Here is a 26,802-nt window from a genome sequence, read left to right on the forward strand (position 1 = left end):
AAAATATTATGTAAATATTAGGTCCATTTGTTCAGCAGTGCAGATTTGTTACAAATTTCTTTGTTGATTTTTTGTCTAAAAGGTTTATCAAATGATGAAAGTGGGGTATTGTAGTCTCCAGCTATTATTGTCCTGAGGTCTATCTCTTTCTTTAGCTTTAATAATATTTTCTTCATATATCTGGGTACTCCACTGTTGGGTCCATGTATATTTAAAATTGTTATATTCTCTTGCTGAATTGCCTTTATCATTACATAGTGATCTTCTTTGTATATTCTCACAGTGTTTGTCTTAAAATCTATTTTGTCTGATGTAAGTATAGTAACTCCTATTTTTTTTTTTTTTAAGTTTCCTTTGGCATGGAATATCTTTTTCCATCCCTTTAATTTTAGTCTACTTTTGTCTCTTCATTTAAAGTGTGTTTCTTGTCGAACTGATCAATGGGTCTTTTTAAAATTTATTCAGCCACTCTATGTCTTTTGATAGAAGAGTTTAGTCCATTTACATTTAACGTTATAATTAATAAGAAAGAACTTACTCCTGTCATTTTGTTATTTGTTTCTAGTTGTTTTGTGGTCTTCTCTTTCTTTCTTCTTTTATTCATGCCTTCCTGTAGTGAAGATATTAATGATATTCTCTGGTGATATGATTGCCTTTCTAACTTTTTATTTTTTGGGTATCTATTGTAGGTTTTTTGGTTTGAGGTTACAAGGAGGCTTACAAACACTATCTTATAACCCATTATTTTCACCTGATAACAACTTATCATTATTTGCATAAACAGAAATCTAATAAAACTTTACCTTAACTTTGTTTCCCTGCTTTTAATCTTTTTGTTGTTTTTATTTACACCTTATTGTAATGAATATGTCTTGAAGAGTTGCTATAGTTATTATTTTTGATTGGTTTATTGTTCAGTCTTTCTAGTTAGCCTAAGAGTAGTTTACACACCACAGTTACAAACTTGTAATATGCTGTACTTGTTTGTGTACCTACTATTACCAGGAAGGTTTTCACATTCAGGAGATTATTTATTGCTAATCAGTGTTTTTTTTTTTTTTTTTTTTTTTTTTCTTTTTTTCTTTCTGGTCGAAGTACTCCCCTTAGCATTTCTTGTAGGATGTGTGTGGTGTTGATGAAATCTTTCAGCTTTTGTCTATCTGTGAATATCTTTATTTATTTTTCATGTTTCAAGAATATTTTCACCAGATATACTATTCTAAGATAGAATATTACTTTTTCTTTAACACTTTAAATATGTTATGTCACTCTCTCCTGGCCTGCGAGGTTTCCACTAAAAAAGTCAGCTGTCCTGCTGCCAGATTTATTGGAGCTCCATTACATGTCATTTGTTTCTTTTCTCTTGCTGCTTTTAGGATCCTTTCTGTATCCTTGACTTTCAGGAGTCTATTAAATTTCTTGAGGTAGTCTTGTTTATGTTAAATCTGCTTGGGTGTTTTATATGACCTTCTTGTACTTGGATATTGATATATTTCTCTAGTTTTGGCACATTATCTGTTAGTATCTCTTTGAATAAAATGTCTACCCTACCTTTTTCTCTAGCTCCACTGTAAGGCCAATAACTCTTACATTTGCCTGTTTGAGGCACTTTTCTAGATTATGTAGCTGTGCTTCATTGTTTTTTTGGGTTTTTTTTTCTTCATTTTTGTTTTGCCTCATCTGACTGTGTGTTTTCAAATAGCTTTTCTTCAAGCTCAAAAATTCTGTCTTCTGCTTTTTCCATTCTGTTATTAAAGGACTCTGGTGCATTCTTCAGTATGCCAATTACATTTTTCCAGCTGCAGAATTTCTGCTCTTTTAAAAATATATATTTGAATCTATTTGTTAAATGTATCTGATAGAAATCTGAATTCCTTCTCTGTGTTATGTTGAATCTCTTTGAGTTTCCTTAACACAGTTATTTTGAATTCTCTGTCTGAAAACTCACATATCTCTGTTTCTCCAGGATTGTTCCCCAGTGCCTTATTTAGTTCAACTGTTGCAGTCTTGTTTTCCTGGAAGGTACTGATGCTAGTAGATTTTCTTTGGTATTTGGACAATGAGGAATTACTTATTTAGGCCACATCTTGAATGCTTTGCTGCTTAGAAATTTCTTCTGCCTCATACCCTAGGTAATCACTCTCAAGTTCAAACTTCCACTGATCCCTAGGGCATGAACAGAATGTTGCCAAGCTCTTTGTTAAAGCAGACCTTTGCTCTGGTTTCCTACAAGTTCCTCATTTCCATCTGAGACCCTGCCAGCCGAGAATTCACTGTTCATATCACTATCAACAGTTTGTTTCCAATCACGTAACCAGTCCTTAAGAAGTTCCAAACTTTATTTCATTTTCTTGTTTTCTCCTGAGGCCTCAGAACTCTTCCAACTTCCGCCTGTTATCCAGTTCTAAGGCTCCTTCCACAATTTCAGGTATCTTTTGGTACCAGATTTCTTTAGTAAGCCATGTTTACATTGCTATAAACGAATACTTGAGACTGGGTAATTTAAAAGAAAAGAGATTTAATTGAATCACATTTTTTGCAAGCTGTACAGAAAGCACCGTGCAAGCATCTTCTCAGCTTCTGGGAAAGCCTGGAGAGCTTTTACTCATAGTGGAAAGTAAAGCAGGAGCAGGCACGTCATATGGTGAAAACAGGAGAAGAGGGAGTTGGAGAGGAGGTGCCATACACTGTCAAACAACCAGATCTCAAGAGAACTTGCTATTGTGAGGACAACAATAAGCCAGGAAGGATTCCCGCTCGTGACCCAAACACTTCTTGCCAGGCCCCACCTTTACATTGAGTATTATAATTTAACGTGATTGGGCAGGCACATATATTCAAACTACATTATCCACCAAGTATTCCTAAGCCTCCAAATTAGAATAAGACGTTTTGAGTTTTAATTCATCTCACAGATCACTTTGTCTCTGTTAATTCTACAGATCTAAGTAAAGACGTAGAATTTCATATTTCAGATAATACGTATCTTTCAGTCAAGATGGTTTTTCTTAAAGGAGCAAACATTCCTGACCTTTGAAAAACAGCAAGACTCCTTTTATCTTCCTGTGACATTGTTTCCTATGGCTTGAAAATCCCTGTGGCATACAAGTGGAAATGTGTTATAGATAATGATTCATGAAAAGTGGATTTACTCATTCTTAATATGCTGCCACATTTTAAAATGTCACATATTTCAAAGTAGTTATTAAAATTTGTCATTATCTTTGTAAAAACATACTTAGCCCATTAACACTTGTTTCTCTATTACTTTAGGAAAAATTTGTGCATTCATAGAAATATAAAATAGTAATCTTACATAATGAGATTGATCTCATTCTGACTTGGCCATTGGGGAGCTTTGTACTATTTCAAGTTTTCCTTTCTTATGTAATGAGTCATCAACATTCCTGAAATACTTTCATTGTTATTGCTCTGGGTAGGAGGAGAAACTGTTCTAGGAGTGTTCTCATGATTAAAAGAAGTATTCTATATTTCATTGAAATTATTTAACATTTTAATTTTATGAAATTTTTATATATTTCTTTGCAAGACTTGATACATTAGCAATGTGAATGATCATATAAAATTAAGAGGGGTTGGAGGGCCCAACTGTTTAAAATTGTTTATGCATCTCTCCATCACCACCACCACACACAGAAATAACTTCATTAGGTAGTGAAGGTCTTTTGCCTTTGCTCATTTCCAATATATATGTAAATATCATTCAGAATGATCTCAAATACTACCTATTATTATCTAATAACCTACTTAATCATGAAGTAAGCACTTGAGGAAGTGTTGCATAACCAGTATGATAAATAATATGATGCATACATAATAGGAACTAATATTTGAGGACTATTTAGTTTGCTGTACAAATGACTTCAGTTTTGAACAGAAATCCAATGGAATATTTTGGCTTGCAATAGACCCATAAAAGGATTTATGATTCTGTACTCATGATAATTTTAAATTTGATTTAAACATTACATATTTTTTTACTAATACAAGTAACACAGATTTACAGCACACAATTTGTTAAATGTGACACTATGCAGAAATATCTATGTTTTGCATTATTTCTTCTCTGGTCTGAATATGTCCCCCATAATTCATATGTTGAAACTTAATCACCAACGTGGTAGTATTAATAGGTGGGTGCTTTTACAAGGTGATTAAGTCATGTGGGTGGAGGCTTCATGCATGGGATTGGGGCCCTTATAAAAGGTTTTGAGAGAGTAGATTCCTTTTCCTTTTGCTCTTCCACCTTCTTCCCTTTGGGGACACAGCAAGAAGGTTCTCACAAGACATCAGATGACAGCTACTTAATACTGGACTTCCCAGTCTCCAGAACTGAAAGAAATGAAGTTCTGTTATTTATAAATTCCCAAGTCTAAAGGTATTTTGTTATAGAACACAAATGTTCTAAGATAGTTCCCTTTTACATGTAACATACATCTGTATCTATACCTATACAGGTATCTGTCACAATCTCAATTCACATTATGTGAATTTAAGAATTGAAAAGTTTTGGAGCATTAGTATATTCATGTTTATCTTTGAAAATCAATGTCAATGTACTAATTGAGGTCTGAAAGACATATACTTTTTGTTTATTTTATTTAAATGAACTTAATTATACACTAGATTTCCTATTTCTGTAGACCAATAGAAAATTAAACCTCAGGGCTGGGCATGATGGCTCACACCTGTTATCTCAGCACTTTGGGAGGCCAAGGTGAGAAGATCTTTTGAGGTCAGGAGTTTGAGACCAGACTAAAATATATAACAAAACCCTGTCTCTAAAAATAAAAATGTCAAAAGTTAGCCAGGTGTGGTGGCACACACCTGTAGTCGGAATTATTCAGGTGCCTGAGGCAAGAGAATTGCTTTAGTTTAGAAGTTTGAGGTTGCAGTGATCTATGATTGTGCCACTTCAATCCACCCTGGATGACAGAGCAAGACCATGACTTTAAAAACAAAAAAAAAAAAAAAAAAAAAAAGAGAGGGAAAACTAAAAATAAAATTAAATCTCATTCTTTCCTGAGGATCTCTTACCAAAGTAGTATGTATGTGTCTGCAAAATCCACACATAGAGTTTTATGTTTTTGTAGTCATATCAAACAATCTTATATTTTACTAGTTTTATTTTCAGTGTTTTGCATAAAAACCATCACTCCCAAAAAGATAATATGCATTTGTATTTGGTGCAGGTCATATATAAAATATACCATATATTAAATAATTATACTTTGTTTTATAATAGTTCTGGACACTCTGTTTTGTTTAATCTTTCTATATATCCTTGACCATCTTATTTAATTGTACATTTTCAGAACTCTTGACACAATCATCATTAAATAGATTTCTGTATAAACATTTTTTTTGTTGCTATTCTATTTATGGTTTCCAGAAAACTTGAGATTTATATTTGCAAGTTTTAAAATATAATTAAATATTACTTAATTTGAAGTACATTCTAATAATTATATTTAGGCATGAATTGACATCATGATATGCACAGTTTTCATTCAGGAACTTAGAAGGACTCCCAATTTTAATTTATTTTTATAGTACTTACATATTTATAGTTAATTATATTATAAAACATTCACATTTGCAATAAAATGTCAATGGTATTTTTATAATTGCAATTTTTAAAGGATTTATTTTATATACAGAATTGTATTTTTTTATTTATGCATAACTTTCTAATTAGACTCATACTTCAAATAGATTTTGTCATCTCTCATATTATAAATATAACAATTAATAATCTCATGTTATTCTTGTCCACTTGGTTGATGTTGTTTGTAGGTTTCTGCTAGTGGTGTGGGGGATATTTCCCATAGTCCAGAATGATATTTCTTTGACCCAGCTTCAAACGTGCAGGAAAATGAATGACAAAGTAGAAAGAATCAGGGTCTATAAATTAATGCATAAACAAAGTGCATAATCAATATGAACATTACACTTCCACATGTGTAATGTAACATTTTCAAGTGGTTGTGTTAGGGCACAAATTTTTATCCCTATGCAAATATAATTCTCTAGATCCACTTGATTATCCCCAGTGGCATAAATTACATTCTATGAGCAATTATATATTTAATAAATATTAAACTTAATTATCAATATAGTGATCTGCTTCCAACAGGTATGCTAATTCCTAGAATGTTCAAGTTTGCCAATTTTCCTGAATCTACTTTAGAAAAGTAAATTTTCTGAGAAAATCATACACAGATTTCCCAGTTTTCATAACTATTTTATACTACTACTATTATTAATAATCCTCTTGTTTACCTATAGTTTACTGTTTTCATCCCTGATACTGTAAATTTTTTCTCCATATAAAATTAGCAAGATATTTAGCTGTTTTATTAGTCCACTCTCATGCTGCTATAAAGAACTGCCCGAGACTGGATAATTTATAAAGAAAAGATGTTTAATTGACTCACAGTTCCACAGGCTGGGGAAGCCTCAGGTGACTTACAATCATGGCAGAAGGGGAAGCAAACACATCCTTCTTCACGTGGCATCAGGAAAAAGAAGTGCTGAGCAGAAGAAGAAAAGCCCTTTATAAAACCATTAGATCTTGTGAGAATTCACTCAGTATCACAAGAACAGCATGGAGGTAAGTGCCCTCACGATTCAACTACCTCCCACTGGGTCCCTCCCTTGGTCCTTTGTAGCCATGGCTGAGATGCAGGGCATCAAGTCCCACAGTTTCACAAAGCAGCAAGGCCTTGGACCCAACCCATAAAACCAATTTTTTCCTTCTACGCCTCCAGGCCTGTAGTTGGAGGGGCTGCCATGAAGGTCTCTTACATGCCTCAGAAACATTTTCCCCATTGTCTTGGCAATTAACATTCGGCTCCTCATTACATACACAAATTTTTGCAGCCAGATTGAATTTCTCCTCAGAAATGGGGTTTTCTTTTCTATTGCATTGTCAGGCTGCAAATTGTCCAAACTTTTATGCTCTACTTTCTCTTGAATGCTTTGCTGCTTATACATTTCTTCCACAAGATACCCTAAGTCATCTTTCTCAAGGTCAAAATTCCATAGAACTGTAAGGCAGAGGCCAAATGCCACTAGTCTCTTTGCATAGCAAGAATGACCTTTACTCCACTTCCCAACAAGTTCCTCATCTCCATCTGAGACCACCTCGGCCTGAACTTTATTGTCCATATCAATATCATCATTTCGGTCAAAGCCACTCAACAAGTCTACAGGAATTTCCAAACTTTCCCACATCTTTCTGTCTTCTACGCCCCCCAAGTCTCTAGGAACTTCCAAACTTTCCCACATTTTTCTTTCATCTTCTAAGGTATCAAAACCATTCCAACCTCTGCCTGTTACCCAGTTTCAAAATTGCTTCCAAATTTTCAAGTATTTTTATAGCAGCACTCCACTCTCTGTGGTACCAATTTACTGTATTAGGCTGTTCTCACACTGCCATAAAGAATGCCTGAGACTGGATAATTTATAAAGGAAAGAGGTTTAATTGACTCACAGTTTCAGGGCTGGAGAGGCCTCAGGAAACTTACAATCATGGCAGGAGGGGAAGCAAATGCATCCTTCTTCACATGGAGGCAAGAAGGAGAAATGCTGAGCAAAAGTGGAAAAGCCCCTTATAAAACCATCAGATCTCATGTGAACTCACTCACTATACAAGAACAGTATGAAGGTAACCACCCTCATGATTCAATTACCTTCACCTAGGTCGCTCCTATGACAGTTGGGGATTATGGGAACTACAATTCAAGATGAGATTTGGGTGGGGACACAGCCAAACCATATCGGCTGTGTATTTGATTTTTTTGATAGCATACTTTGAATTACTATAATCTGCATTTTGGCTTCTACTGTTATCTATTTTCTTATTCTGTTAGATATACTAGTCATTTCTCCCTTTACCTTTTACTGCATTATACTGTTATAATCTGAGCTCTTGAATTTCATATTTTGTTATGTAGTTTCATACTTTGTTGACATACTGAAAATATGTAAATCTGTGAATTTCCTTATGGGCAAAATTTTGATTTTATCTTATATATTTTGATATTCAAAGTTATGATTATTGTTTAAAGTAATACATTTAAACCAGTAATTTTGGAGATTGTTTTGAAATTTGTTGGTTATTTATTTAGTTTTGTTATTAGTTTTGAGATGTATTGTGTTTAGTAAGTGTGCTTCATAAACTTTTTGTATTACTGTATTATACGATAAGCTTGGTAAACGGTAACTATTAGTATATAGCCTTTAAGTATGTGTGTGTGTATATATACATATATATAAAATTTATGGTTTGTGGGTAGGCTGTTTGATTTTAATCTATATCACATACTATTCTAAGATTACCTCCGAAATACTATTTTTATAATTTTTCTGTAAAAAAAGTAATCTGAAATTTACATTTTTATATAATTATAATTAGGCATTCAAATTTGTAATTGTAACCTAGATTATATATAGGTTATATCTATCAACATTCTTCAAATAAATCAACCTTCATCTAATAAATTTAAATTATAATATTTTAATGTATTTATTATATATGGAAATTTTTTGTAAGCTATCCAATGATCCACACATGTATTTATCTATACATTTCCGCAAAAAAAAATAAAGAAGACATAATTAGTGTTGGCATCTTTTACTGATCAAAGTCAATACTTCATAAAATCAATGTGTACCATTCATTAGTGTGTCTGTGCATATCTGCAATTATGTCTTTGCGTAGATATTTGTTGCCTTATTTTATATTTTACTTGCTCAAAATATATAAGTGAATCCTTTTTGCACCTAGAAAACATCTTAAAAACATAGTTGACCATTTGTTGTGAAACCTAGAAGAATTACAAGTTGGGGCATTGCAAAGTAGAAATGTACAAAAGAAAAAAAGAACAAACAAACTGTCTCAAATGTGAAATTTTACAAAGGGTAGAGAAAGTGTTGCTTTGGCATTTCGTGATTGTATGGCTCTCATTTATGAACTTCTTGATGCTTAGTGTGCACTTCACAATTTAGAATTTGGTTACATTTGAACCAAGCTTGCATGTATTTTTATGAATTCTCCGGACATTGCATCTTGTGGAGTGGTATTTTTGCCAACATCTTAACTTCCAACTTCCAGTGCTGTTGTAATTATTTGTAATTTAGGGTTGGTATATGGAACATTTACCATAAAGTTAACTATATATTAAACTAATTATTAAATAATGCATACTTCAAATATAAAACACATAAGTATAACACCTTAATGTGGAAGCTGAAATTTCTTCTTTTGTAACTTCCTATCTAAATGAACTTCACCCCATGTATGATTTTAATGGAATGAGTTACCCTCTGGATTCTCCTTTTCATTCCTACATTTTTTGGTGTTAATCATTCTATAAAAGTTAACATTATTTTCATATCCATATTTGGACCCCTGGGTTATCATAAAATATGATATTCACATTTTATTAATTTTTGCAAATCAAACACATACATTTGTTCCTTTCATACAAGATTACTTGCATTTTCTTTCTTCTTTTTTTTTTTTTTTTTGAGAGGGCTTCACTCTGTTGCCTAGGCTGGACTACAGTGGCATGGTCTTGGCTCACTGCTACCTCCACCTCCCAGGCTCAGGCAATCCTCCCATCTCAGCCTCCCAGGTAGCTGGGGCTACAGGCATGCACAACCAACCACACCTGGATAATTTTTGTAGTTTTTTTGTAGAGACAAGGTTTTACTATGTTGTCAAAGCTGGCTGTGAACTCCTGGACTCAAGCAATTCACCTGCCTTGGCCTCTCAAAACACTGGGATTACAGGCATGAGCCACTGTGCCCAGAAGTTTATTTCTATTTTCTTTTTTTTTTTAAATGAAGTTTTGCTCTTGTTGCCCAGGATGGAGTGCAATGGCGTGATCTTGGCTCACTACAACCTCTGCCTCCCAGGTTCAAGCTATCCTCCTGCCTCAGCCTCCCGAATAGCTGGGATTACAGGCATGCGCCACCACGCCCGGCTAATTTTGTATTTTTTTAGTAGAGATGAGATTTCTCCATGTTCATCAGACTGGTCTCAACCTCCCGACCTCAGGTGATCCACCCAACTTGGCCTCCCAAAGTGATGGGATTACAGGTGTGAGCCACTGTGCCCAGCCTTATGTGCATTTTTCTTGTGTATTCTGTCATACTTGTAAATCTCTTCAAGTTCCTAAAGGTTTTCCTCCCTGTTGCAGAGCAGTAATTTTTGGTCTTCATTGATATATATATATATTTTCTAAAATACTTCCTTGAGTATTGTTGTCTTGCATCTCTGCTGGTGATCCTTTTTGACTAATTTGTCCTTTAATTTATTAGAGTAAGCTAAAATATAGTCACATTTAACTCAATAGTGCAAAGTCCAAAGTCTCACCTGGGATAAGGAAAGTCTCTTCCACCTGTGAGCACATAAAATAAAAAATAATGTAGTCACTTCCAACATACAATGTTAGTACAGACATTGGGTAAATATTCCCATTCCAAAAGGGAGCAATCAGACAAAAAAGAGGAACTACAGGCCCCATGCATGTCCAAAGCCCAGCAGGACAGTCATCAAATCTTCAAGCTCCAAAGAATCTTCTTTGACTCCATGTCCCACATCCAGGGCACCTCGGTGCAAGGGGTGGGCTCCCAAAGGCTTGAGGAGCTCTGCCCCTGTGGCTTTACAGGGCTCAGCCCACACAGCTGCTCTCATGGGCTGGTGTTGAGTGCCTGTGGCTTTTCCAGGAACTCAGTGAAAGCTGCTGGTAGATCCATCATTCTGCGGTTTGGAGGATGGAGGCCTTCCTCTCGCACTTCCACTAGGTGGTGCCCCACAGACTTCACTGTGGTGCCCCACAGTGAAGACTCCATGTGGGGGCTCCAACCTCACATTTTTCCTCTGCACTGACCTAGTAGAGGTTCTCCATTAGGACTCTGCCCCTATAGCAGGCTTCCTCCTAGACATCCAGGCTTTTCTATATATCCTCTGAAATATAGGCAGAGGCTCCTAAGTCTCACCTCCTGCATTTGGTGCACCCACAGACTTAACACCACCTGAAAGCTGCCAAGTCTTATGGCTTGCACCCTCTGAAGCAGAAGCCTGAGCTCTACTTGGGCCCCTTTTACCTATAGCTGGAGCTGGAGAAGCTGCAATGTAGTGAGCAGTGGCCCGAGGATGTGCATTGCAGTGGGCCTGGTTCATGAAACCATTCTTCCCTTTTAGACTTCTGGGCCTGTGCTGGGAGGGGCTGCTGGGAAGGTCTCTGAAATGCCTTTAAGGCCTTCTCCCCATTGTCTTGGATATTAGCATTTGTCTTTTTTTGTTGTTGTTGTTTAGTTATGCATATTTCTGTGTGAATTTCTCCCCTGAAAATGGGCTTTTCTTTTCTACCACATGGTTAGATTACAAATCTTCCAAATTTTTACACTCTGCTTCCCTTTTAAATATAAGTTGCAGTTTCAGAACATTTCTTTGTTCACACATATGTGCATAGGGTGTTAGAAGCAGCCAGGTCACATCTTGCTTTGATGCTTAGAAATTTCTTCTGCCATATACCCTAAATCATCTCTCTAAAGTTCCATAAATCCCTAGGGCCAGTGCACAATTTAACCAAGCTCTTTTTTAAAGCATAACAAAAGTGAACTCTGCATTAGTTTCCAATAAGTTCCTCATCTCCATCTGTGACCTCCTCTGCCAGGCCTTCGCCATTTATATGACTACCAGCATTTTGGTCTTGATCATTCAACCAGTCTCTAGGAAGTTCCACAGTTTCCCCTATTTTCCTGTCTTCATCTGAGCCCTCCAAACTCTTCCAACCTCTTCCCATTACCCAGTTTCAAAACTGCTTCTATATGTTCAGGTATCTTTTTAGAAATGCCTCAATCCTTGGTATCAGTTTTCTGTAAGTCCATTCTTGTACTGTTATAAAAAAAAAAAAAAAAAAAAAAAATCTGAACCCTGGTAATTTCTACAGAGAAGAGGTTTAGTTGGCTTAAGTTTCTGCAGGCTGTATCAGAAGCATGATGCTGGCATTTGTTTGGCTTCTGGAGAGGCCTTTTTAGTCATCGCAGAAGACGAAGGGCAAGCAAGCATGTCTTACGTGGCTGGAGCAGTAGCAAGGGAGAAGAGAGTGGGGAGGAACTACACACTTTCAAATGACCAGATCTCATGAGAACAGAATCAAGGGAGAAATCTGCCTCCATGATTTAATTACCTTCCCCTAGGCACCACCTCCAACATTTGGAAATACAATTGGACATGACATTTGGGTAGGAACACAGATCCAAACCATATCAATGTCACTTAGTGATTTTGGCAATTATTTGTTTTTTAATTAACCAGTTGAGTACCTTGGGACATAAATACAATGGCATTGTTCTGAACTTGTAGGCATATGTTATCTATTAAGAATCAGTACAAAATGACAAACACAGATTTTTGCCACATATTGGGTATAGAGAGCAATGCATTCAAAGATTTATTTATTTCTCTTATCTAGGTAAGTTCTTGTTTCAAACTGTTTTTGTCAAGCATATAGCAATGGAGTTTAGAGCTTAACCAATAAAAATTAATGGCAGTATCTTATATCTACATTTTCTATAAAATACATCATAGGAAAATATGCATTTATAGGACAGTTTATAACTTAGAAAATAAATATTTTGACTTAGCTGTTGAATAGATCCATAACTGTGGAGTAGCTTCTCACACATTAAATTTTGTTTTTTAATCCCAGAACATGTCGATGGTGATAAACTTAAATGTATTACTAAATAAAATGTGAAAATACTATGTCTCTTTTAAATTTTATGATGGTAAACTTAGAAGACTATGATGAGATTTCTATCAACTTATTATTGCCTTTTCTTTAGAAAGCTGACTGTTACACCTCAAGACAACAACAACTTCTTGGTTTATGGCAAAATATCTTAGCTTAGTATGAACTCTGCTGATTTGTACCCTGCTGTGAAGTTATCAAAAGTATTAGAACTAAGATTAGCATAAACTTCATATTCAATTTGGGTATTGATACATAAAATATTCATTACTACTGGATATCTTTTATATAATGATCAATTAGGCATTTGCAAGAACATAAGAGAAGTAATACTTTTACAAATAAATTTAAGTGGCAAAAGCTAACATAATAAAGCATTAACAAAAAGATCTTTCAAAGGATATTGGCTTTATTATACTACATCTTAATCTTATTCGAATAAAGGCATATAGCTGTGTAATATTTTGTATTGCTTTTTTTGCTTTTCTCTTAGATTATGTGGGTTAATACAATCAAATTAAAGGTGAAAAAAACCAAACATTTTTAACCTATCTGGTTTGGGCAAAGTGATGATAATATTGTTGATTTTTAAATCTCCAAAGTTCTCACAAACAATTTGAGCAAGTAATATAACAAATAAACCAAAACCCAAAAACAAATCAATAAAAGCAACTTTGCATATCACCTTTAATAATACTGGTAAAATACCAGGAATTCTGGAATATGAGTTAATCAACTACTAATGATCTCAATAAAAGTACAAGGATCAGTAGATATGCAGAAGCCAGTGGAGAAAGGGAAAAAATAATTCTGGTGATCTTAAGGGTCTTGAATATCATTACTGACTACAAGTCCTCGACTTCAAAAGAAAAGAACTACAATGATGGTGTAACATTCAGCCACCAGATCTGAGAACAAATGTTAAATCTGTCATACATGATTTAAAATATGTAAAAATTTAAATACTGACTACAGTGTTACAAAAAGAGAGAGGAGATTAGATATATTTAATGAATTCTGAGGTCCTTTTGCTGTTTGGAAATTGGTAAATACATTAATATATTTTTGTGGTATTAATAACAATAATAATTATTGTAATTACTAAGATAACTACCAGAAGAATAGTAAAAAGAATATAAGATTAGTAAGTTAATACAAAGAAAAAGTGGAAAATAAAACAGTTGAAATTAATAAAACAAAGGAGGGGGGAAAGAGAATATAATACATGTAGGACAAATAGGAAATGAGTAGTAAGACGGTAGATGTAACTCCAAGTATATCAGTCGTTATGGTACATAATAAATGGTCTAACAAATTCAATTAAAGGCAAATAATAGAATGTTATATATTTTTAAATATCCAACTACATGCTGCACACAACAGACTCCCTTTAAATATGGAGAAACAAATTTTGAAAGCAAAAGAACAAAAAATCATACTATGAAATTATTACTATAGTAATTTTAGTAAAAGTACACTTTATAGAAGCAACATTACTAGAGAAAGAGAAAGATTTTGTCATGGAAGAAGGGGTAGGCCCCAAAAAGGTATTTATATATACCACATAATATAGCCACAAAATGTACGAAACAAAATTGGACAGATGTACACTCATTGCATGAGGTTTAATTTCATTTTAAGTTTTATTGAGTTTCATTTTAGAAATTATAAAATTCATTAGTTTTAAATATGCATTTCAAAGATTTTTAGCCGCTTTGGTGAGTCATAAAACCACCGTCATGAATCTGTTTAGAACATTTTTATCCACCGAATAAGATTTGTCTTGTTCATTTTCAATTAATCCCTATTCCTATCCCCACACACAGGCAAACACTAAACTGTTTTTGTAAATATTTTTCCTAGGTATTTCATATAAATGGAATCTTACAACATGTGAGCTCGAATCTGGCTTCTCTTGCTCGGTGTAATGTTTTTAAAATTCTTGCATGATGTAGCATGCATCAATATTTGTTCTGTTTTTACTGCTGAACAACATTCAACTGTGTGACTATAAGTCATTTGGCTGTTTGCTCAATGGTTGATGAGCATTTGAGTTGTTTCTAGTTTTGAAAAATTATGAATTAATGCTCCTATGGACATGCATATGCAAGTATGTGTGTAAATATATGTCTTTAATTTTCTAGATAGGAAAATAATTGCTGAGTATTATGGTAGTTTTATGTTTAATTTCTTAAGAAGCAAAATAGTTTGCAGGGTGGCTGTAACATTTACAGTCCTGTCAATAATATATGAATAACTTCTTCTCCACACTCTCACCAGCATGCATTATGCCCTGCTACTGATTAAAGCAATTGCAATGAATGTGAAATAATATCTCATTTTGGCTTTAATCTGTATTGCCAAATGTCTTGTGATATAGACGTTTTAAATGTGTTTATTAGCCATTTGCACATCAACTTTGGTAAACTGTGTATTTGAATCTTTGGCCCATTTTTTTGATTAGGTTGTTTGTTTCTTAATATTCAGTTGTAAACATTTCTTGTAAATTATGAATAAAAGTCTTTAAGTAGTGTTTCATAAAAATTATTCCCAGGTCTTTTTTGTGCCTTTTTTTCTTTTTTTGTGGGGGGGAGATTACTATTTTTTAAATTTAATTATTAAAATCTATAGATATTTATGGCATAAAACATGATACTTTGAAATATGTTCACATTGCAGAATGACTAAATAAAGCTAGTTAGCATATCTATTATATCACATACTTACCATATTTGGAGGATGCGACCATTTAAAATCTACTCTCAACTATAGCCACCATTTTTGTGGAATAGATCTGAACTTATTTCTCCTTCTAACTAAAATTTTGTGTCATTTGATAAACAACTCCCACTTTCACCCCCTCCCAACACCTAACTCATGGTAACCACCATTTGACTCTCTGCTTCTATTAGTCTATTTTAGATTTCACATATAAATGAGATCATGCACTACTTGTCTTTCTGTGCTTGACTTATTTCACTTAACATCATGTCCTCCAGGTATATCCATGTTGTCACAAATAAGAGGATTTCCTTTTTTTAAAGTCTGAAGAGTATTCAATTTTTTATATATGACACATTACTCTTTATTTATCATCCCTTGATGGACATTTACGTTGATTCCATAACCTGGCTATTGTTAGTAATGCTGCAATGAACGTGGGAGTGCAAATATGTTTTTGAAAATTTCATCTTATTTCTTTGGGATTTATATGCAGAAGTAGAATTGGTGCATTATATGGTAGCTCTAGTGTTAACATTTTGAGGAAACTCCATGCTGTTTTTCATAATGGTTTTATGCTTTTCTCCATTTGAAACTGGCCCAATTTCCCCATGAAATTAATGTTTACTTTTTTAATAAACATAGAAATTGACTATCTGTGGAAAAAAAGTTAAATATTAACTTTGAACTCAATTGAACTTCAACACAAAGAATGGTTACCTGCCAGTAAACAACCCCTGAGCATCTGCCCAGGAGCTAGTAGCTTATACTGATTGTTTTCGTAAGGTACATTTTCTGCCTTAAGGCAAACAAACAACAGAATCTAGAGAATAGGCTAACCTTCTTGTGTTCCCTGAGTCCAGTCACCAAGGGCCCTCGTTCTTGGGCCTCAGGCCAAGAAAGGGATACTACAAAAGGGCTAGGGTCCCAGAACGCACAGAAGTTCCCTGAGACCTCTCCTCATCTGTGCACAGACAGTGGCCAACTCTGGATCTCAGGCTATTGCTTCCCGGTCTGGTGATGAATCCTCCATAGTCTAATGAGTGTGACTATATATATATTTCCTTCTCCCCTTCCCATTGCAATTCACTTATTATATCATTTGCTTATTATACCATTTTCTTATTATATCTGCATTACCATTTACGGAGGATAAAGGTTGTTTACCTTTAAAGGTATTGTGTATGTGTGTCTTTTCTTTTCCCTTCACGCATTTCCCACACAGAACACCATCACCATCCTAGTATTTTTTTTTTTTTTTTTTTTTTTTTTTTTTTGAGACTGAGTTTAGCTCAAATTGCCCAGGCTAGAGTGCAATGATGCAATCTCGGCTCACCGCAATCTCTGCCTCCTGGGTTCATGCGATTCTCCTGCCTCAGCCTCCCAAGTAGCTAGGATTACAGTCATGCACCACCAGGTCTGGCTAATTTTGCATTTTTAGTAGAGATGGCGTTTCTCCATGTTGGTCAGGCTGGACTCGAACTCCCGACCTCAGGTGAACTTCCCGCCTTGGCCTCCCAAAGTTCTGGGATTACAGGCATGAGCCACAGAGCCTCGTCCATCCTAGTCTTAAAGCTTGAAACTTACATTTGTCTTATGAGTTCCTTTCACAGAAAATTGATCCTGAGGCCTTCCCCAGTAGTGTCAAGATACTGAAACTCCTTAATTTCTGTTTTCCTAACTGACCACCTGCTTCCTGCTGACCAACTCCTCTTCCTTACCCCTCCCTAATTTTTGTTTTCCTTCACATAGCTACATTTCTTCCTCACTATTTAAACCCCCAAGTTTAGTTGGTTAGGGAATGGAATTGAGGCTTATCTCCCATCTCCTCTGCTGCAGCACCTGAATAAGCCTTCTTCCCAGGCAATGCTAACCTCAGTGATTGGCTTTCTGTGTGGTGAGCAGTGGGACCTATATTGACCACCTGGCATTTCAGTAAACCATTGAGTATAATGATAGCTGTGAGCTTGTCGTATACAGCCCTTGTCATATTGAAATACATTTCTTCCATACATAAATCGCAAAGGATATTTATTATGACAGGAGGTGGAATTTTGTCAAATGCTTTTACTGCATCTATTAAGATGATCACGTTTTTTATCCTGCCTAGTTTTAATGTAGTGTATGACATTTATTATTATTATTATTATTATTACTATTATTTAGAGTCAGGATCTCACTTAGTCACCCACGCTGGTGTGCAGTGATGCAATCATAGCTCACTGCAGGCTCAAACTCCTGGGCTCAAGTGATTCTCCTATCTTGGCCCCTCGAGTAGCTAGGACGTAAAGGTGCATGCCACTACACCCAGCTACTTTTCTTTATTTCTTCTAGAAATGAGGTCTCATTTTGTTTCCCAGGCTGGTCTCAAACTACTGGCCTCAAACAATTCTCCCATTTTGGTCTCCCACAGTGTTGGGATTATTGATGTGAGCCACTGCACCTGGCCTCACATTTATTATTATGAATTATATTTCAGACAATTCGTAGATCTCCATTAATTTGAGGTCAGTTACTGGAAATTTATTTTCTTTTGGTGGTATCCTGTTTCCCTGATTCTTTGTTATTGATGGAGCACGTAGTGCGTGTGGATTCTGTTTAGTATGTGGATATCTAATTGTCCCAGCACTACTGATTGAACAGATTATGGTTTCCTAAATAAACTATCTAGAAAAAAAGTAAAAAAAAAAATCAGTCTAACAAAAATAGAAGAATTTATTTATAGATTTTTAACTGGCTGAATTGATCTATATGCCTATTTTTATGCCAGTTCCATAGTGTCTTGACTTACTGCTGCTTTGTAGTATGTTTTGAAATCAGAAAGTGTGCGTCCTCACAATTGGCTTTCCTTTCAAATTGTTATGGCTATTCTGGACCAATTACATCTTTATATAAAATGTATACTTATGTCAATTTCAGAAAAATCTGTAGAGATTTTTATAGGACTTGCACTCATTTTTGAGATTTATTTTAAAACTACAGCCATCTTAGCAATATTTTGTGTTCCACTCCATAAACAAGAAAGATCTTTTCATTTATTTAGAGCTTAACTACTTTTAATAATATTTTGCTCTTTTCAACGTACAAGTCCTGCATGTGTTTTGTTAAATTAATTTCTAATTGTTCTATTTTTTGATGTTGTTTTAATGAATTTTTCTTTATTTTCATTTTGAATTATTTATAGAAAACAATTTTTGTATATTATTCATGCATCTTGCAATTTTGTAGAACATTTTTATTTATTAGTTCTAATAGTTTTTAAATTTTATTTCTTAGAATTTTTACTGTATAAAATCATTTTATCTGCATATAGAGATAGGTTGATCTGTTTATTTCCAATCTAGATACTTAACTTTTTTTTTCCTTGCCTCATTGTCATAGCTATAACCTGCTCAATAGTGTTGAACCATGAGAAAAAATGTTTTAATCTTGTTCCTAATATTAGGAAAAATCTCTAATTCTTTTAAAATTCATTATTATGCTAGTTATGGGTGTATTACAGATGTTCTTCATCAGGTTGAGGAAGTTCACTTCTATTAAGAATTAGAAGGTTTTTAATCATGAATGGGTGAATAACTTTGTCATAATTTTTCTTCTTGATATGGTCAAGTATTTATTTGTTCTTTATTATATTAAATATTATAATACACAGCCGGGCGCGGTGGCTCAAGCCTGTAATCCCAGCACTTTGGGAGGCCGAGACGGGCGGATCACGAGGTCAGGAGATCAAGACCATCCTGGCTAACATGGTGAAACCCCGTCTCTACTAAAAAATACAAAAAACTAGCCGGGCGAGGTGGCGGGTGCCTGTAGTCCCAGCTACTCGGGAGGCTGAGGCAGGAGAATGGTGTAAACCCAGGAGGCGGAGCTTGCAGTGAGCTGAGATCCGGCCACTGCACTCCAGCCTGGGCGACAGAGCGAGACTCCGTCTCAAAAAAAAAAAAAAAAAAAAAAAAAAAAAAAAAAAAAAATATTATAATACACAAAATTGAAGTAGATCTCACTTCATAGTGTGCAAACTATTTGCATTTTTCAATTGTTCTATAATTTATTTTTTAGCTTTCATTTTAGATTCAGAGGTGCATGTTTAGGTATATTATATAGGTAAATTGTTTGGGGAGTTTAGTATACACATTATTTTCTTACCTAGGTAAGAAGCACAGTACCCATTACGTGTTTTGTTTTCAATCCTCAGCCTCCTCTCATCCTTCTATTTTCAAGTAGCCCTGGTATCTGTTGTTCCCTTCTTTATGTTCATATGTACTGAGGGTTTAGCTTCCACTTACGAGTAAAGACATACAGTATTTGGTTTTCTATTCCTGTGTTAGTATGCTGAGGAAAATTTTCTCCAGCTCCATCCTTGTTGTTGCAACAGACATGATCTCATTCTTTTCATTCTTCTTCTTCTTCTTCTTTTTATTATACTTTAGGTTCTGTGGTACATGTGCAGAACATGCAGGTTTGTTACATAGGTATACACTTGCCATGGTGGTTTGCTGCACCCATCAACCCATCACCTACATTAGGTATTTCTCCTAATGTAATACCTCCCCTAGCCCCCCATCCCCTGACAGGCCCCAGTGTGTGATGCTCCTCTCCCTGTGTCCATGTGTTCTCATTGTTCAACTCCCACTTATGAGTGAGAACAGGCAGTATTTGGTTTTCTGTTCTTGTGTTAGTTTGCTGAGAATGATGTTTTCCAGCTTCATCCATGTCTCTGCAAAGGACATGAACTCATTCTTTTTTATGGCTGCATAGTATTCCATGGTGTATATGTGCCACATTTTCTTTATCCAGTCCATCATTGATGGAGATTTGGGTTGATTCCAAGTGTTTACTATTGTGAATAGCACTGCAGTAAACATATGTGCGCATGTGTGTTTATAGTAGAATGATTTATAATCCTTTGGGTATACACCCAGTAATAGGAATGCTGGGTCAAATGGTATTTCTGGTTCTAGATCCCCGAGGAATCACCACACTGTCTTCCACAATGGTTGAACTAGTTTACACTTCCACCAACAGTGTACAAGCATTCTTATTTCTCCACATCCTCTCCAGCATCTGTTGTTTCCTGACTTTTTAATGATCACCATTCTAACTGATGTGAGATGGTATCTCATTGTGGTTTTGATTTGCATTTCTCAAATGACCAGTGATAATGAGCATTTTTTCATGTGTCTGTTGGCTGCATAAATGTCTTCTTTTGAAAAATGACTATTCATATCCTTCATCCACTTTTTGATTTTTTTTTTTTTTTCTGGTAAATTTATTTAAGTTCTTTGTAGTTTCTGGATATTAGCCCTTTGTCAGATGGATAGATTGCAAAAATTTTCTCCCATTCTGTGCATTGTCTGTTCACTCTGATGATAGTTTCTTTGGCTGTGCAGAAGCTCTTTAGTTTAATCAGATCCGATTTGTCAATTTTGGCTTTTGTTGTCATTGCTTTCAGTGTTTTAGACTCGAAGTCTTAGCTCATGCCTATGTCCTGAATGGTATTGCCTCGGTTTTCTTCTAGATTTTTATGGTTTTAGGTCTTATGTTTAAGTCTTTAATCTCATTCTTTTTTATGGCTGCATAGTATTCCTTTCTGTTTATTTTCCACATTTTTGATAATTCCAGTTTACCACTGTTGAACATTTAGTTTAATTCCACGTCTCTGTTATTGTCAATAATGTCACGATGAATATATGTATGCATGTGTCTTTATAGTAGAATGATTTATATTTCATTGAGTATATAACCAATAATGGGATTACTGGGTCAAATGGTAGTTCTGTTTTAATTTTTTCAAGAAATTGACAACTGTTTGCTACAGTGACTGAACTGCTTTACATTCCCACAAGCTATATATAAGTGTTTCCTTTTCTCTACAACTTCACCAGCATCTGTTATTTTTTGACTTTTTAATAATGCCCATACTGACTTGTGTGAGATGGTATCTCATTATGGTTGTGACTTGCATTTCTCTAACAAATAGTGATGTTGAGCATTTTTTATGTGCTTGTTGGCTGCGTGTAAGTTTTCTTGAAAAGTGTCTGTTAATGTTCTTTGTTCATTTTTAATGGGGTTATTTCTTTTTTGTTTGTTAATTTGTTAGTTTCTTACAGATTCTGGCTATTAGACCATCAGCAGACACATAGTTTGCAAATATTTTCTCCCATTTGGTAGGTTGTCTGTTTACCGTATTGATAGTTTATTTTGTAGTATAGAGGCTCTTAATTTGATTAGGTCCCACTTGTTAATTTATGTTTGTGTTGCAATTGCTTTTGCCGTCTTTATTACGAAATCTTTGCCAGATCCTATGAACAAGATATTTCCTAAGTTATATTCCAAGGATTTTATAGTTTTAGGTTTTACATTTAAGTCTTTGATTCACCTTGAGTTGATTTTTGTATATGACACAAAGAATGAATCCCATTTCAATCTTCTGCATATGGCTAGCCAGTTATTACATCACCACTTATTAAATATGGAGTGTTTTCACTGTTGCTTTTTTTTTTTTTTTTTTTTTGCCAAATTTGTTGAAGATCAGATGGTTGTAGGTATGCAGCTTTATTTCTAGGCTCTCTATTCTGTTCAATTTGTCTGTGTGTCTATTTTTCGACAAGTACCATTCTGTTCTGGTTACTGTAGCCTTGTATTATAGTTTGAAGCTGGGTAATGTGATTTCTCCAACTTTGTTCATTTTTCTTTGGCTATTCTGGCTCTTTTTGGTTCCATATACATTTTACAAAAGTTTTTCTAATTCTGTAAGGAATATCATTGGCAGTTTGATAAGGAATAGCATTGAATCCATAAATTGCTTTGGGCAGTAGGATCATTTCAACAATATTGAGTCTTCCTGTCCACGAGCATACTATGTTTTCCATTTGTTTGTGTCATCTCTGACTTCAAGCAGTGTTTTATAATTCTTAGTGCAGATTTTCACCTCCCTAGTTAGCTGTATTCCATGGTATTTTTTTTTTCCGGCTATTGTGAATGATATTATGTTCTTGATTAGCCTCTCACCTTAGTTGTTGTTGGTGCACAGAAATGCTACTAATTTCTGCACATTGATTTTGTATCCAGGTAATTTTCTAAGGTTGTTTATCAGACTTAGGAGCTCTTGGGAAGAGACTATGGAATTTTCTAGGTATAGAATCATATTAGGTGCAAAAAGATGGTTTGACTTCCTCTCTTGCTAAAAGGATATCATTTATTACTTTTTCTTGCCTTGCATAGAATATCTAGTCCAGTCTTATGTTGAGTAGAAGTGATGAGAGTGGGCATCTTTGTCTTGTTCCAGTTCTCAAGGTGAATGTTCCCAGCATTTGCCCATTCAGTATGATGTTGATTGTGTGTTTGTCATAGAAAGCTTTTTTGTCATATGTTTCCTCAATACCTTGCTAGTTGAGGATTTTAAGATGAACGGCTGTTAAATTTTATCAAAAGCCTTTTCTGCATCTATTGAGAAAATTGTGTTGGTTTTGTTTTTAGTTCCATTTATGTAATGAATTATATTTATTGATTTTCATATGCAGAAACAATCTTTCACCGTAGGGATAAAGCTTACTTGATAATGATGGATTAGCTCTTTGATGCACTACCAAATTTTGTTTGTAAGTACTTTGTTGAGGATTTTTCCATCTCTGTTTATCAAATATATTAGTCTAAAGCTTTATTTTTGTGTCTTTATCAGGTTTTGTTATCAGAGTGATGCTGGCCTCTTAGAATGTGTTAGGTAGCAGTCCCTCCTCCTCAATATTTTAGATTAGTGTTAGTAGGAATGGTATCAGCCTTTCTTTATAATTGTAGAAATCAAGCTGTGAATCAATCTGGTCCTCAGCTTCTTTTGGTTGGTAGGCTTTCTATTATTGATTCAATTTTGGAACTTATGATTGGTCTGTTCAGAGATTCAATACTTTTGTAGTTCAGTATAGACATGTTCTATGTTTCTAGGAATTTAATTTTTTCCAAGTGTTTTAGCTTGGTGCGTAGAGGTGTTCAGAACAATCTCTGAGGAATTTTGTATTTCTGGAGGTTGTGGTAACATCCCGTTTGTCATTTCTGATTTTATTTATTTAGATCATATCTTTTTATACTAGTGTATTCAGTGGTCTATCAATCTATTGTTTTCAAATAATCAACACCTAGATTTGTTGATCCTTTGTATGGTTTCCTGTGTCTCAATTTCCTTCAATTCAGTCCTTACTTTGGTTATGTCTTGTCTTCTGCTACCTTTGGAGTTGGTTTGCTCTGTTTTTTTTTTTTTTTTCTAGTTCTTCCAGTTGTGGCGTTAAGTTGTTAACTGGAGATCTTTCTAACTTTTTGATATGTGCATTTAGCAATGTAAAATTCCCTCTTAACATTACTTTATCTACGTACCAGAGATTCTGACATGTTGTACCTTTGTTCTCATTAGTTTCAAAGAATTTCTTGATTCCTGCCTTAATTTCAATATTTATCAAAAAGTTACCAAAAAGTAATTCAGGAGCACGTTAATTTCCATGTAATTGTAAGATTTTGAGGAATTTTCTTAGTATTGATTTATATATTTATTGTGCTGTGGTCTGAGTGTGGTTGGTATAATTTTGTTTTAAAATTTGTTGAGAATTTTTTTTATGATGGATTTTGTGCTCCATTTTAGAGTATGTGCTATGTGCAGATGAGGAGAGTGTATATGCTGTTGTTTTGGGGTGGAGAGTTCTGTAGATGTGTAATAGGTCTATTTGGTCAAGTGTTGAGTTCAGGTCACAAACATCTTTGTTATTTTTCTGTCCCGATGATCTGTCTAATACTGTCTCTGGAGTACGGAAGCTTCCACTATTATTGTGTGGTAATCTAAGTCTCCTTATAGGTTTCTAAGTACTAAGTATGTAAATCTGTGTGCTCCTGTTTTGGGTGCATATATTCTTAAGATAGTAATATCTTCTTGTTGAATTAAATACTTTACAAATATGTAATTCCTTTCTTTGTCATTTTTGATCTTTGTTGGTTTAAAGTCTGTTTTGTCTGAAATTAGAATAGCAATCCTAGCTTTTTTTCCGTTTTCTGTTTACTTACCAGCTTTTTCTGCATCCATTCTCTTTGAACCTATGGGTGTAATTGCATGTGAGAGAGATCTTTTGAAGACAGGATACCATTGGGTCTTCCTTTTTTATGCAACTTGCCACTCTGTGCCTTTTATTTGGGGCATTTAGCTCATTTACATTCAAGGTTAATCTTGATATGTACAGATTTGATTCTGTCATCTTGTTCCTAGCTGGCTAATATGCAGAGTTGATTGTGTACTTGCTTTATATGTCAATGATTCATGCACTTAAGTGTCTTTTTCTGGTAGCTGGTAATGGTCTTTCCATATTTAGCACTCCCTTAAGGACTTCTTGTAAAGCAGAACTGTTCGTAATGAATTTCATTAGCATTTGTTTTTCTGAAAATGATCTTATTTCTCCTTCATGCATTAAGCTTATTTTGGCAGGAATAAAGTTTGTGGTTGAAATTTATTTCCTTTATGAATAATGTATATAGGCCACCAATGTCTTCTGGATTTTAGTGTTTCTGCTGAAAGATCCACTATTAGTCTGATGGGATACAATTTGTAGGTGACCTGCTCCTACTCTTTTGCTGCCTTTATCATTTTTTTCTTTATTGCAACCTTGAAGAATCTGATAACAATGTGTGTTAGGGATCGTTTTCTTGTATAGTATCTTCCGGGGTCCCTGCACTTCTTGAATTTTAATACTGGCTTCTCTAGCAAAATTGGGGAAATTTTTATTGATTATATTTTCAAATATCTTTTCCAAGATACTTGTTTTTGCTTCTTGTTTCAGGGATGTAAATGAGTCATTAATTTGCACTCTTTACATAATCCTGTATGTCTCAGAATTTTTTTTCAATCTTCTTTATTCTTTTCTCTTTATTTTTACCCGAGTGTTTTCAAAGACCTGGTCTTAATGCTCTGAGATTTGTCCCTCACCTTGGTTGATTCTACTGTTAATACTTGAGATTGTATTATGAAATATTTGAAATGAGTTTTTCAGCTCTATTGGATCCGTTTAGTTTTCTTCTTAAAGAGGTCATTTTGTCTTTGAGCTCATTGTTTTATCGTATCCTTAGATTCCTTGGATTGGGTTTCAAATTTTTCCAAAGCTCAATGATCTTCATTCCTATATATTTTCTGAATTCTATTTCTGCCATTTCAGCCATTTCAACCTGGTTAGGAAACATTGCTGAGGAACTAGTGGGTTTGTTTGGAGAAAATAGTACACTGTGTCTTTTGGGGTTACTAGAGTTCTTGTGCTGGTTATTTATTATCATTGTAGGCTGATGTTCCTTCAGTCTTTGAAGTTGTCTTCCTTTGGATGTGGTTTTTGCTTTTATCTTCTTTGATGCCTTTGGGGGTTTGATTGTGGAATAAAGTAGGTTCAATCAACGAGCTTCATTTCTGGAAGATTTTAAGGGGATAAGTCTCAACTCTTAGACTCTGTGTGCTAACTCTGAGGGGGCCCCTTGCTTTGTTGGCCCCTTGCTTTGTTCTGTGGCCCTCGAGTTTAAAAACCTGCTGTGCTGGAGGTTCCAATATGTTCCCAGTCCACTAGCTACAACACTTTGATTGGCAGTGATGGCTAAAGCATCTTGTTGGCATAGTGGCAGTGGGATCCATGTTTGCTCGCGTGTGCCAGCAGCTGCAGCAGTGTGGTGGGGTGCACATGCATGGGCTGGCATGGCACACTGGCAGGAGTGGGGCTGTAGCATTCCTGCTTGTGCCTATGCCAGTGGTCTCTAATCTTTTTTATATGTTGTTGGATTTGGTTTACTTATATTTACTTGAAGATAACTGCACATATATTGGTAAGAAATATTGGTATGTAGTAGTTTTTCTTTTCTTGAGATGACATTGTCTATATTTTTTAATCAGGCCATATATAATGGGTTATTTTTTTCTCTTTTATTTTCTTGTAAATGTGTTTTTAAGATTGGTGTTGATTACTTAATCTTTTGGTAAAATTAAACAATAAGGGCACTTAGTCCTTGACTCTTATTTATGGGAAGTTTTAAAATTACCACTATAAAAGCTTTATTGTTACAGATTGGAATATATTCAATATATTTTCTGTTTCCTCTTAAGTGGGTTTTAGAGGTTTTGCATTTGTGGTAATCTATGTCATCTAAGGTATCTAAATTGCTTTCATACAGTTGTTCATGTTATTTCTTATAATCATCTTTATTTCCATAACATCTGTAAAAATACCCCTCTTTTATTCTAAATTTAACTCATTTGAGTCATCTCTATTTTTATTTTTGGTAA

The sequence above is a fragment of the Macaca fascicularis genome, chromosome X (assembly GCF_037993035.2).
Source record: "Macaca fascicularis isolate 582-1 chromosome X, T2T-MFA8v1.1".
Classification (NCBI taxonomy): Eukaryota; Metazoa; Chordata; class Mammalia; order Primates; family Cercopithecidae; genus Macaca; species Macaca fascicularis.